This window comes from Lissotriton helveticus, chromosome 1_2 (genome assembly GCF_964261635.1).
Source record: "Lissotriton helveticus chromosome 1_2, aLisHel1.1, whole genome shotgun sequence".
Taxonomy (NCBI): domain Eukaryota; kingdom Metazoa; phylum Chordata; class Amphibia; order Caudata; family Salamandridae; genus Lissotriton; species Lissotriton helveticus.
The window spans coordinates 348,432,576-348,442,643 of NC_136058.1; the positions used below are offsets into that span (position 1 = coordinate 348,432,576).

Below are 10,068 nucleotides of genomic sequence, written 5' to 3' on the forward strand. Positions count from 1 at the left end.
GGCCTCCTCTGCAGCGCTGCACACTGTGGCCTCCTCTGCAGCACTGCATACTGTGGCCTCCTCTGCAGCACTGCACACTGTGGCTCCTCTGCAGCACTGCATATTCACCCTCACACTGGAATGCAGTCTTTGAGTCATGCCTGCACTCATTCCAGCGCTGCGAAGAACGAGCTTCTCCGAGAATGACGCACGCCGGCCCCCTCTGCCGCGCTGCACAGTGACCCCCATTACAGCGCTGCACAGTGACCCCCATTACACCGCTGCACAGTGACCCCCATTATAGCGCTGCACAGCACCCCCCCCATTACAGCGCTGCACAGTGACCCCCATTATAGCGCTGCACAGTACCCCCATTACAGCGCTGCACAGTGACACCCATTATAGCGCTGCACAGCGACCCCCATTATAGCGCTGCACAGTGACCCCAATATAGCGCTGCACAGTACCCCCATTATAGCGCTGCACAGTGACCCCCATTATAGCGCTGCACAGTGAACCCCGTTATAGCGCTGCACAGTGACCCTCCATGGTCCATGGAGCGCTGTACAGTGACCCCCATTATAGCGCTGCACAGTGACCCCCTTTTATAGCGCTGCACAGTGAACCCCGTTATAGCGCTGCACAGTGACCCTCTCTGGAGCGCTGTACAGAGCCTGTGCCATGAGCACTGCTAGTGACAACCCCCCCCCCCCCCTTCATATATTGCCCCGCTCGACCATCCCTACAAGGGAAGAATGAAGTAGTTTTTCATTTTTCGCCCAGAGCGGTGTAAAAATCCATGCGTTAAATTATGCTGGAGAGGTTTGCAAACCAACCGGAAGTGAAAATGAATAGCAAAATATCCAGTGCATCAGACAAAACCCGACGTGGAGCCGTGGACCGGATGGGACTGGCAGGTAGCTCAGAGGGGCCGGGCCAGGGCTGCAGCAGCAGTGCCCAAACCCTAATACCCACCACCCAGAAATTAACTGCAGCCCGCCCACAACCCCACTGATTCAGTGACACGACTACAAACCAGCTGTAAGCAAGTACAATCAGCTGGCTCGTTGGTCTAGGGGTATGATTCTCGCTTTGGGTGCGAGAGGTCCCGGGTTCAAATCCCGGACGAGCCCATTTTTTACTTTTTTACTTTTTTTTTTTATTTAACACTTTTATATTCTTTTATTACACGGTTTTATTTTCGACTTTTAAATTGAATGGCGTATAAATATTCTGTAAATGTTTTCAAAATAAAATGGGGCTCGTCCGGGATTTGAACCCGGGACCTCTCGCACCCTAAGCGAGAATCATACCCCTAGACCAACGAGCCAAACATCAAATGTTCTCATAGAGCTATCCATGTACTTCGTACAGCTCCTAAACGTGTGGTGCTGTTTTTTGTTTTTTGATTTTTCTACATTCACCCGCGCCTTGGAAGTCACACTAAAAGCCCTGCTTTAAAGAGAGAGACCCTGCTTAAAAAAAAAAAGTGTCTGCTTCTTGTATTCAACATTGAGAAGTGGAAGGAAACAGATTATTCTAGGAGATGGTCTCTACTGGGTCCCTACAGTTAAAGGGTGAACTGTAGCCCAACCCACAAGTTCACTCATTCACTTATTTGTGCAAAGGTGCACAAGAGTGTCTCGGTAATTGGGTGTCTGTTTATCGATGGAAGTGTGAAATCGTGCAAGGGGACCAGTGTGTGTCTGCACTAATCACAAGCCAACAGCCAGAACATTAGAGGTGCAGGGACCCCTCAGCTGTCTCCCTAGTGGTACCCAGCTTCAGGGACCCCTGCAAGGGGTCAGTTCACGGTGAAAATATTCCAGTGCATGGCGCCCAGAGGACTCCCCCCCTGTATGGACAGGGCCCCTGGAATTAAGAGGCAGTGGAGGGCACATTAAGCTGAGTGTTCTGTAAATAATGTGAGAATGAAAGGCAAATTATGTGGGATGAAAATTAACATTATGTGGGATTTTAAGATATCAAAGACAACGGATCCATCATAGCCCACTGCATTATTATCTGGCTATTCTAACATTAACACACTAATGGAAAGTGATCCTGTTGACATACTATGCTCTGCTTTCCCAAGAAAGAAAACTACATATTTATCAGATCAGTTTCAAAATATCGATTAGCAATAATTCATAATTTTGTCTTCCAAGGAAAGACCAGAATACTAATTTATTTACACTTCTTTCTCTCCCACACAGTGAAATAGGTTGACTAAAGGATGACTGTGTCACTCAGCAGACAAGTCTGCGTGTTCACATTCTTGCAATACAATGTGTGTCTCTTCTTTTTAGGTCGAGCCTAGCGCAGCATGCATGCGTTACACTAGGAAAACGACCTCTACGTTTCACTCACTCGTGCATGTGGTTAGGTCTCGCCTATGCAGTGCACATGCGTTGTATAGGAAAAGACCTTTAGCCATCGCTACACTTTTGCAGGCCAAAACGTGCACGCGTTGCATTGCTTCCAATGGCAACGCGTGCACGTTTGGTGATTACCTTGCGGGAGCGAGCAGCGGCGCCATATGTTAGAAATTATCGCGCCTAGGGAAACTTGCGCAGACCCCCTCCTCTCTCCCCTCCCCCTGCTGCCACACGAGGCGCATGCTTGTTTACTTTAATTGAAGCTTGGGCGCTGCTTTAGCAGAGGCGGCTGCTCTTCCTTTTTTTTGTTAGCACGCACTCACCACTAATTTTTCACAGCATGGTTTTATTTCTCTTTCAATAACTCATTGCCTCACAAGGTTATCGCCTAGACGGATGAATGGCACACAGAGTGCACCCGAGTTGGGGCAATTGACGGCATCCACGTGTACAAAGGAACTCAGTTTCCACCGCCCCTGTGAACCTCTGTCCCTTCGCTCACAGGTAATAACGGCTGAAGTCACCTTGCTGCGCTCCGGATATGCTGCCGTCTTCCAGAGCCGCTTTTTATTATTCCTTTAGGAAACAGCTTGATGTGTGCTCTCAAGGAACACCAGCAGGCTCTGTGGCGAAGGGCAAGAACATAAGCCAGGCTGATCAATGAGGCACGTCGAGCAGAGCTCTGCCCAGTAATCCAATGGACCGAATGCAGTGTCCTGCAGAGGGGCGAGCGTCCTGGTCCCTGAGCTGCAGGGTGGTATCTTGTGCAGTCAGCGGGCCATTCTGATGCTTAGAGCAAGTGTAGTTTATGCGTGCACGGGTAAAAAAAATCAGCAGTGCAGCTTGCCGACTATGTGGTGCTTGCAGCACACTCAGTCCATGCTAATGAAACCGACTCCCTCCACCAGCAGCATCGTGTGCTTCAAGCACCCCAGGCAGTGTTGCCTCCACACATGCTGCACCTATGAAAGTTGAGCCTCTAGTGATAACTCTTGAGAAGTAGGGTAGAAGCCAACTGGTGATTATACATGATGCCTCGTCAGGGGTAGTAAGTGCAATCTAAAAATAAATTCAAATACCAGTAACTCTATGTATGTAGCAGTAACAGGGTCTGAGGTACCGGGTGAGACAAGACTACACAGGAACCAGTCAAACGCACGCAACCTCCCATTTCCTGTCCCCTTCCTCCTCAACTGTGTTTGCAGCTACAGCCGCACTCTGCCTGACATCTCAGCACTGTGCTCCCACCACAACCTCTGTGTCTGCTCTACAAGTTGGATCTTTGTTGTTTCTCTGCTACCGTGGGGGATAATTATGTGCAGAAATCTTTTGTTTACATTTTAAGATGAAGTCCTGAGCCGGTAAGAAGAGTGATTTGTTTTTAGTCTTTCTTCTGTTTCATGAGTACAATTATATTCTGTTTTTAACATTACTATCTATTAATTGTGTCAAGTTACTATAAAACGGTCATGTGGATCTTGTCTACTAACGAAGAAATAGATAAATATAGAGTTTAAAAGCTGGAAGTATTTGGGTACTTCCATGTTTATCATGGTTTTTTTTTTATTGTTTTTTGTTTAAAAAACCTTTATTGTAGCATTCAATAAAAATACAAGCATGGGCCTACAACCGCAGGGGCCGGCCGCTAAACAAAATTAAGACCCACTATATCACAGTACGACACAGCTCATCAGCCGACAGCCCTGAGGTCCGGCAGCGATTCAGGATAGAACTTGTATTAGAATGCACAACTGAGTCCCAGGATGAGACAAAGGTTCCATTTTATATTATTTAAGAAAGGATCAGGTGCCATACAATCATACGGAAGAATACGGGGGACAGGGCAAGAGAAAGGATGTGCACTTAAGAACCGCTATAATGGAACATTGGCGACAAAGCATATGGATCGATGCAAACGACAATACAATATACATTCAATGTTGAGTGCCAGTGCTCAGGGCCTTCCCACCCGGGAATCAGGATATCATAAAAAGCATAAGCACTAAATACAAGTACACGATAAGAATCCGAATGATTCACAAGCTATACTGATCCTTTAAGGAAGAGAAAGGGAAGGAAAGAAAAAGGCCATAGAAATAAAAATAAGGCAAACTAAAAAACCCTTTCCAACCCCCCACCCTGCACCCCTGCAAATGGCTACAGCCTAACCCCACTAGCAGCATGCCTGTCGCCCCTAATAACTAAAACCCTAAAAGTAGGAAAAAAAATGGAGGAGGGCTGTAGGAAGGTGGCTACCTGACTATGGTTACCCCAGATTTGTTGCCTTGTGTTTAGCTGGTTTTCGACTTAGTTGGCCTGGTTCCCTGCTAATCAGGGCCCCAGGCCATCTGCTCTCTCTGTAAAATGGATTCCATGTACCCTAGGTGCATAACTAGATTGGCTTGGGTCACCTTATCAGCCCCTGTACAGAGCACTATAGGTGCCCAGGGCATAGGTGCATCCAAGGCCTACCAGGGGCTGCAACATATCTTTTGCCACCCCTGGCTGGCTATCTAAAATTGACACAACTAGCTGATCACTCAGCTGGGGCAAGGTGCTGTAATCACCCCTTGCTTAGATATAGTATGCCTATATCTAAACCTATCTGGACACATATAAACCTGTGAGCCACTCCTATGGAAGGCCTTATCAATCCTGGAGGCAGAGTGTGTGGTTTAATGTGAGATAGAGCTCTAGCATGAGCTGAGCCTGTCTGCAGCTGTCGGGAACAACTCCCTAAGCTGTTCCGGGATAATGCCATACCATATACTCTTAAGTGCATTATAATCCTCGCGGTTATATAGCAACTTTGGTGTGGCTTTATCAAAACATGTCGTGTAAGGTGTCATACGATTTGGAATACTATCCCCTCGCCAGTTCTGGCGACGGGGATAGCATTCCACCCCTCTAGAGGGAGAAGACATGTTACTTTACTGAAATGCGGTTAATTTCTAAAAGGGCCTCAGATCCACAAGATGGATGCTTCTGCCACAGACACAAGTCTGACCCCCTGTAGCTGAACGAAACTCAGACAAGGGGGCCTGGACAAACGGTTTCCTGTCGCAGCGAGGTGTCACAACCCCCCAGACAGGAGATAGTGGATTGTAGCAGGGAGGTTTGAAAGAAACCAGACACTGCTTGGGGCGCACAAGGCTGCCCCTTGCATAATCCGGCCAAACCAGTTCTGGGGCACACCAGCCCCCGACCCAGCGCGGCCTGGATCAAAGGAAAGGGGTGTACCCACCCCCTTCCTGGGTACCACCCATAGGAGGGGACCTAGCAGGTAATCCAGCCTCCTAGATTGGTATAAGAATGGGAGCAGTGCCAAAGCACTTCAGATTATCCTGATGAAACATAAGAAACGAAACTCTGCACCCTTCGACATCCTATTCAACGTAGAAGACTGAAGAATCTCCCTTGTGGTCAAGGAGTGACCACCCTGTGCAAACAGGCACCATCCAGCCCTCGACGTCTGCTTTGTTGCAGTTCCCGCCGGAACTCGAGCGACAGAGATCGACGAGATAAAGCTTGCCTGCCTTCTTACAGCCCGATCCAAAGTCCCTGCAGAGCTGAGACCTGTGGAGGCGACCGGAAGCGTGGGGCACGCCATCTTGAAAAGACCACGAGACGCTGACCGTGCAGCCCACGAGTGACCCTCGAAACTGTACACCGGGTTTGAGAAACCCCAACCCTGAGCCACTCTTGCACCGAAGTTCACCCCTCTACACTCGACGAGTGCTGCGTGGGGCCCTTCTGCTTCTTTTGGCTCAACGCGTTGGCCTGGTCCCTTGCCAGCCGGCTTGTGGCCCCTGTGCCAACGAAACTCGAAATACGACTTGTGATTCTGGTTGCTCCAGATTTGCAACAGCTCCCCTGAAAAGGAGCCCCCACTCTGACCCTCCCGGTCCGAGTGAGAAGCAATCTTCCAGTTCCGCGTGGATTGCTTTTGCAAAGTGTTGTTTGCTCCAATCTTGAAGCCGATAGCGCCGATGGCGAGAGCCTACGTGAGACAGATCGTGACCTGCTCCTGGAGGTTGCAGATGCCCCAGAGCCCACGTGACAGCAGAGAGAAGCTTCTCGACAACTACCTGATTGCGCCCAACATTGCCTGGTTCCGTCCTGGTTCCACCCTGGTCACTGCTGAGTGACCCAGACTCTGTCCCCTCTGCTTTCAGGTACTTTTTGACTTGGATCCACTCTTGGATCCCACCGGACACTACTCCTTCACATCGCCTGCAGCCTCTTCAGCTTCAAGCACCAAGAACCTGCGTGACGAGACCCGACGCAACTTCGACCCTATGCACCCGCTTCCTGTGGGTGAGGTAACATTGCAACGCCAGTGTTCCCACACAGGTACACACCTCTAGGGCCTGTGTCTAAAGTTTTGTCTTTCTAGGTTCAGCAGAAGTGTCCTTAAACTCTATTTGTGTAACTTTTACACACCATTGATTAACATTGGTGCATGCGTGCGCTTTCAGCGCTGCACCCGAATCCCGCGGGCTTTTCCCGACTTCAGCATTGCTTGTCCCGACTGCTCCCAGCGATTCCCTAGGCCCTAGGCCTAACCACTGTTCGATTGGTATCTCTTATACCACTTGTTTAGTATATGGTCTGAGTGGCCCCCCGCCCTCATCCATAATTGTGCAACTTTGTATGTTATACTGTGCTTTTGATTTAACGCTTGTGCCCCTTTATTCATAAAGAGTACTGGGGATTATTTTGAGTAATAAATACATATATTTTTATAATATATACTTGTGTGGTGTCCTTTCATTTGATATTACAGGACTGTCATTGGTAAAACAGCTCGCTTAACACGACCTCTTGAGTTAAGCCTTTAAGGCTGCTTAGTCTATGCTACCATTAAGATAGCTTGTCTACAAGGTTGACTTACAACCAGACACCATAAGGGGTTATTTGGACTGATACAAGGTGGTTCCAGAATTGGAAACATTATATATCAGGCCAACTTCTCACATTGGTGCGCAGCGGTGCGGATTTGAGCTTGCTGTTGTTTTACCATTGCAATCCTTTTATCAAATTGAAAGATCACATCAAGTACCTTAGGTACATATAAATCAAAAGCTTAGCATATTTAAGTTCTACTGAACTTAGTAGTTGTAGGTTATAGGGATTAGCACATCCTGACTACAACTCACTAGCAAGGTACAGTAGGTAAACACTTAGTGTAGGTAGGTGCATCACTTACACCACACTAGAGTCATGTCTGGCACAGGTGAAGCTCCAAGCTCTCTGCCTGTGACAGTTGACCTGACCAAGGCAATTTCCAGCTATGACAAACTTAGCCACAAAGACTTCATTGCCTTGTGCATTTCAAGGGGGCTAAAAAGGGGCAGAAGTCCCACCAGTCCTACCCTGATAGCCATTCTAGAACAGGATGACTTAGATAAGGCGAGTGCAGCTCCCTTAGACTCAGGAGATGGAGTGAACCCCCCTGTAACTGAGACCACTCCAGAGGAGGAAGATGTAGAGGAGGAAGAAGAGGAGGAGGACTCAGATGTAGAAGATCTTGATGATCAGGATCAGAGGGGTAGCCAGGTTGTAGTTGCCAGGCTTAGCCAGGCCAACTTAGACCTACTTGGGAATGGAGAGGGCCAGCACCTCCCCAGATCCCATCACATCATTCTCCCAGGCAACAGAAGAGTGAGATCTCCAGCAGGGGACTCTCATATTTCTAGTGCCTCAAGAGAATCTCAGAGAGGAATGACTTCCTCTCAGAAGATAGAGCATAGGGCCAGGATGAGGGCTGTCAAACTCCAGATAGAGAGGGAGGAGGTAGCCCTGGCTCAAGCTAGACTTGCTTTGGCAAGAGAACAGAAAATGTGTGGCTTAGATGCCACTGGTGGCAGCAATATTCCTAGAGAGAAACCCAGGTCCTATGATAGTAGAAACCTGACAAAGATTGTGCCCCCCTACAAGGAAGGGGATGACATCCACAAATGGATGACTGCACTTGAGAGAGCCTGCATGGTACAGCAGGTTCCTGAAGAACAGTGGGCTGCAATCTTATGGTACTCCTTTTCTGAGAAAGGGAGGGATAAGCTCCTCACTGTCAGACATGAGGATGCAAACAATTACAAAGTCCTGAAGAGTGTTCTTTTATGTTTGAAAGCTTTATTGAATGAACAAGATATAAAAACCACAAGGTAACATCAGGAGAACCAAAATGAGTATGGGGAAATAGGCAATGATAATGACAATTAAAGTACTGATGTTACAAAGCAAAAGCCAAGCATTTTCTAATTTTAAGGGGAGGAAAGGGGGAGGAAGGGAAGGGAAGAGAGGGAATTATAAAAAACCATGGTAAACAACAATCATAAAGCTATATACGTATAAATTAAAATAAACAGTTATCGGCATAAAAAGCAAAAACAAATGCACAATAATGAAAGAAGAAGTATAATTATAACATATGCGAAAAAAACCTAGACTGTGAAAATTTTGAAGGAACATAACTGCGGACAGAAGTACATATGTTCAAGGGGGCTTAAAGTTGTCAGGGGAAAGTGGGGTATACCTCTTGTTGACAGACTGATCTAAAAACAAGGTATGGGGTAGCCAATAAAGCTCAATATTGCGGGGAGGTTTGCAGGAAGCAGCAAAAGCAACATCAAGTCTGTGGGAATTACAAAGAAGATTCCACCAACCACGAATGGAGATATTGGTAAGGGACTTCCAGTTGGAAGCAATGTGCTGAACAGTGTGGGCTAACATGAGATCAAGGAGACCTAATGAGTATGTCGGAAGATCCAAAGAGTCAGACAGACTGCCTAAAAAGATAAGGGAATTGGAAAAGGGAACAGAGAGTGTAAAGATGCGTGAGATGCGGAACAAAACTTGTTTCCAGAAAACTTGAACAGAGGGACAAAGGAAGAAAAGGTGAAAGAGATCAGCTTCAGGAGTATTACACGTCCAACAATTAGATAAAGAAGAGGAAAGGAAACGAGACAGGGAAAGAGGAGAAAGGTAAAGTCTGTGATAGAAGAAAAAGATGGATTGAGTAAGGGATGCAGAGCGAGAGGTCTTCAAAGATTTAGTCCATAATTTATCCCAAAGAGAGATAGTCCAGGAACACTCCAACTCTTTCTCCCAGGATAATTCTATCTTAGATTTAGGGTGGTCAGGATTAGGAACAGAGAAGAAGCGGTAGATAAAAGAGGCTTTAGGAACAGTGGAGAGTATGGAAAGAAGAGGGGAAGAGGTGGGAGTTATTTCTGAAGACGGGAGAGAATAATAGCGATCAAGAACAATTTCCACAAGGAGATAATATTTCTGCGCAAATGAACGAGGGCAGTGAAACTGCAACTGAAATTGGGTTTCTCACCTCTTTGATGGCTCTTCAGCCATCAAAGAGGTGAGAAACCCAAATGATACCTTTCGATCTCCAAGAAGGCCAGGAGATGGGTCTATTATGGAAAAGGATAAGCGAGTTGTACCAGATAGGTGAAAGTAGAAAAGATTCACGAGAAATGACCGGTGAGGAAAGTAAGGGTTTCAAAAGAGAAGAGGTATATTTGAATAGAGGAGGGATGGTATAGGGAGATTTGGAGGTAAAACGAGGGACGTCTTGAAAGGAGAAAGGTAACAATAAAGAGTGTTCAACATGAAGCCAGAGAGGAGAAAAAGGGGATAACACTGATGAGAGCCAGCGGGAAGCTTGACGAAGAGAGAAGGATTTGTGATAAAGTTG

General features: G+C 47.1%; 2 non-coding genes across 2 annotated transcripts; one reads left to right on the top strand and one right to left on the bottom strand.

Moving 5' to 3' along the window:
- The first annotated feature begins 1,040 nt into the window (after window positions 1-1,040).
- On the top strand, window positions 1,041-1,112 carry TRNAP-UGG (transfer RNA proline (anticodon UGG)). Its single transcript has one exon. It is a non-coding gene; the product is annotated as a tRNA-Pro (tRNA).
- A 125-nt stretch (window positions 1,113-1,237) lies between these two features.
- TRNAP-AGG (transfer RNA proline (anticodon AGG)) lies at window positions 1,238-1,309 on the bottom strand. Its single transcript has one exon. It is a non-coding gene; the product is annotated as a tRNA-Pro (tRNA).
- Between the last annotated feature and the right edge of the window lie 8,759 nt (window positions 1,310-10,068).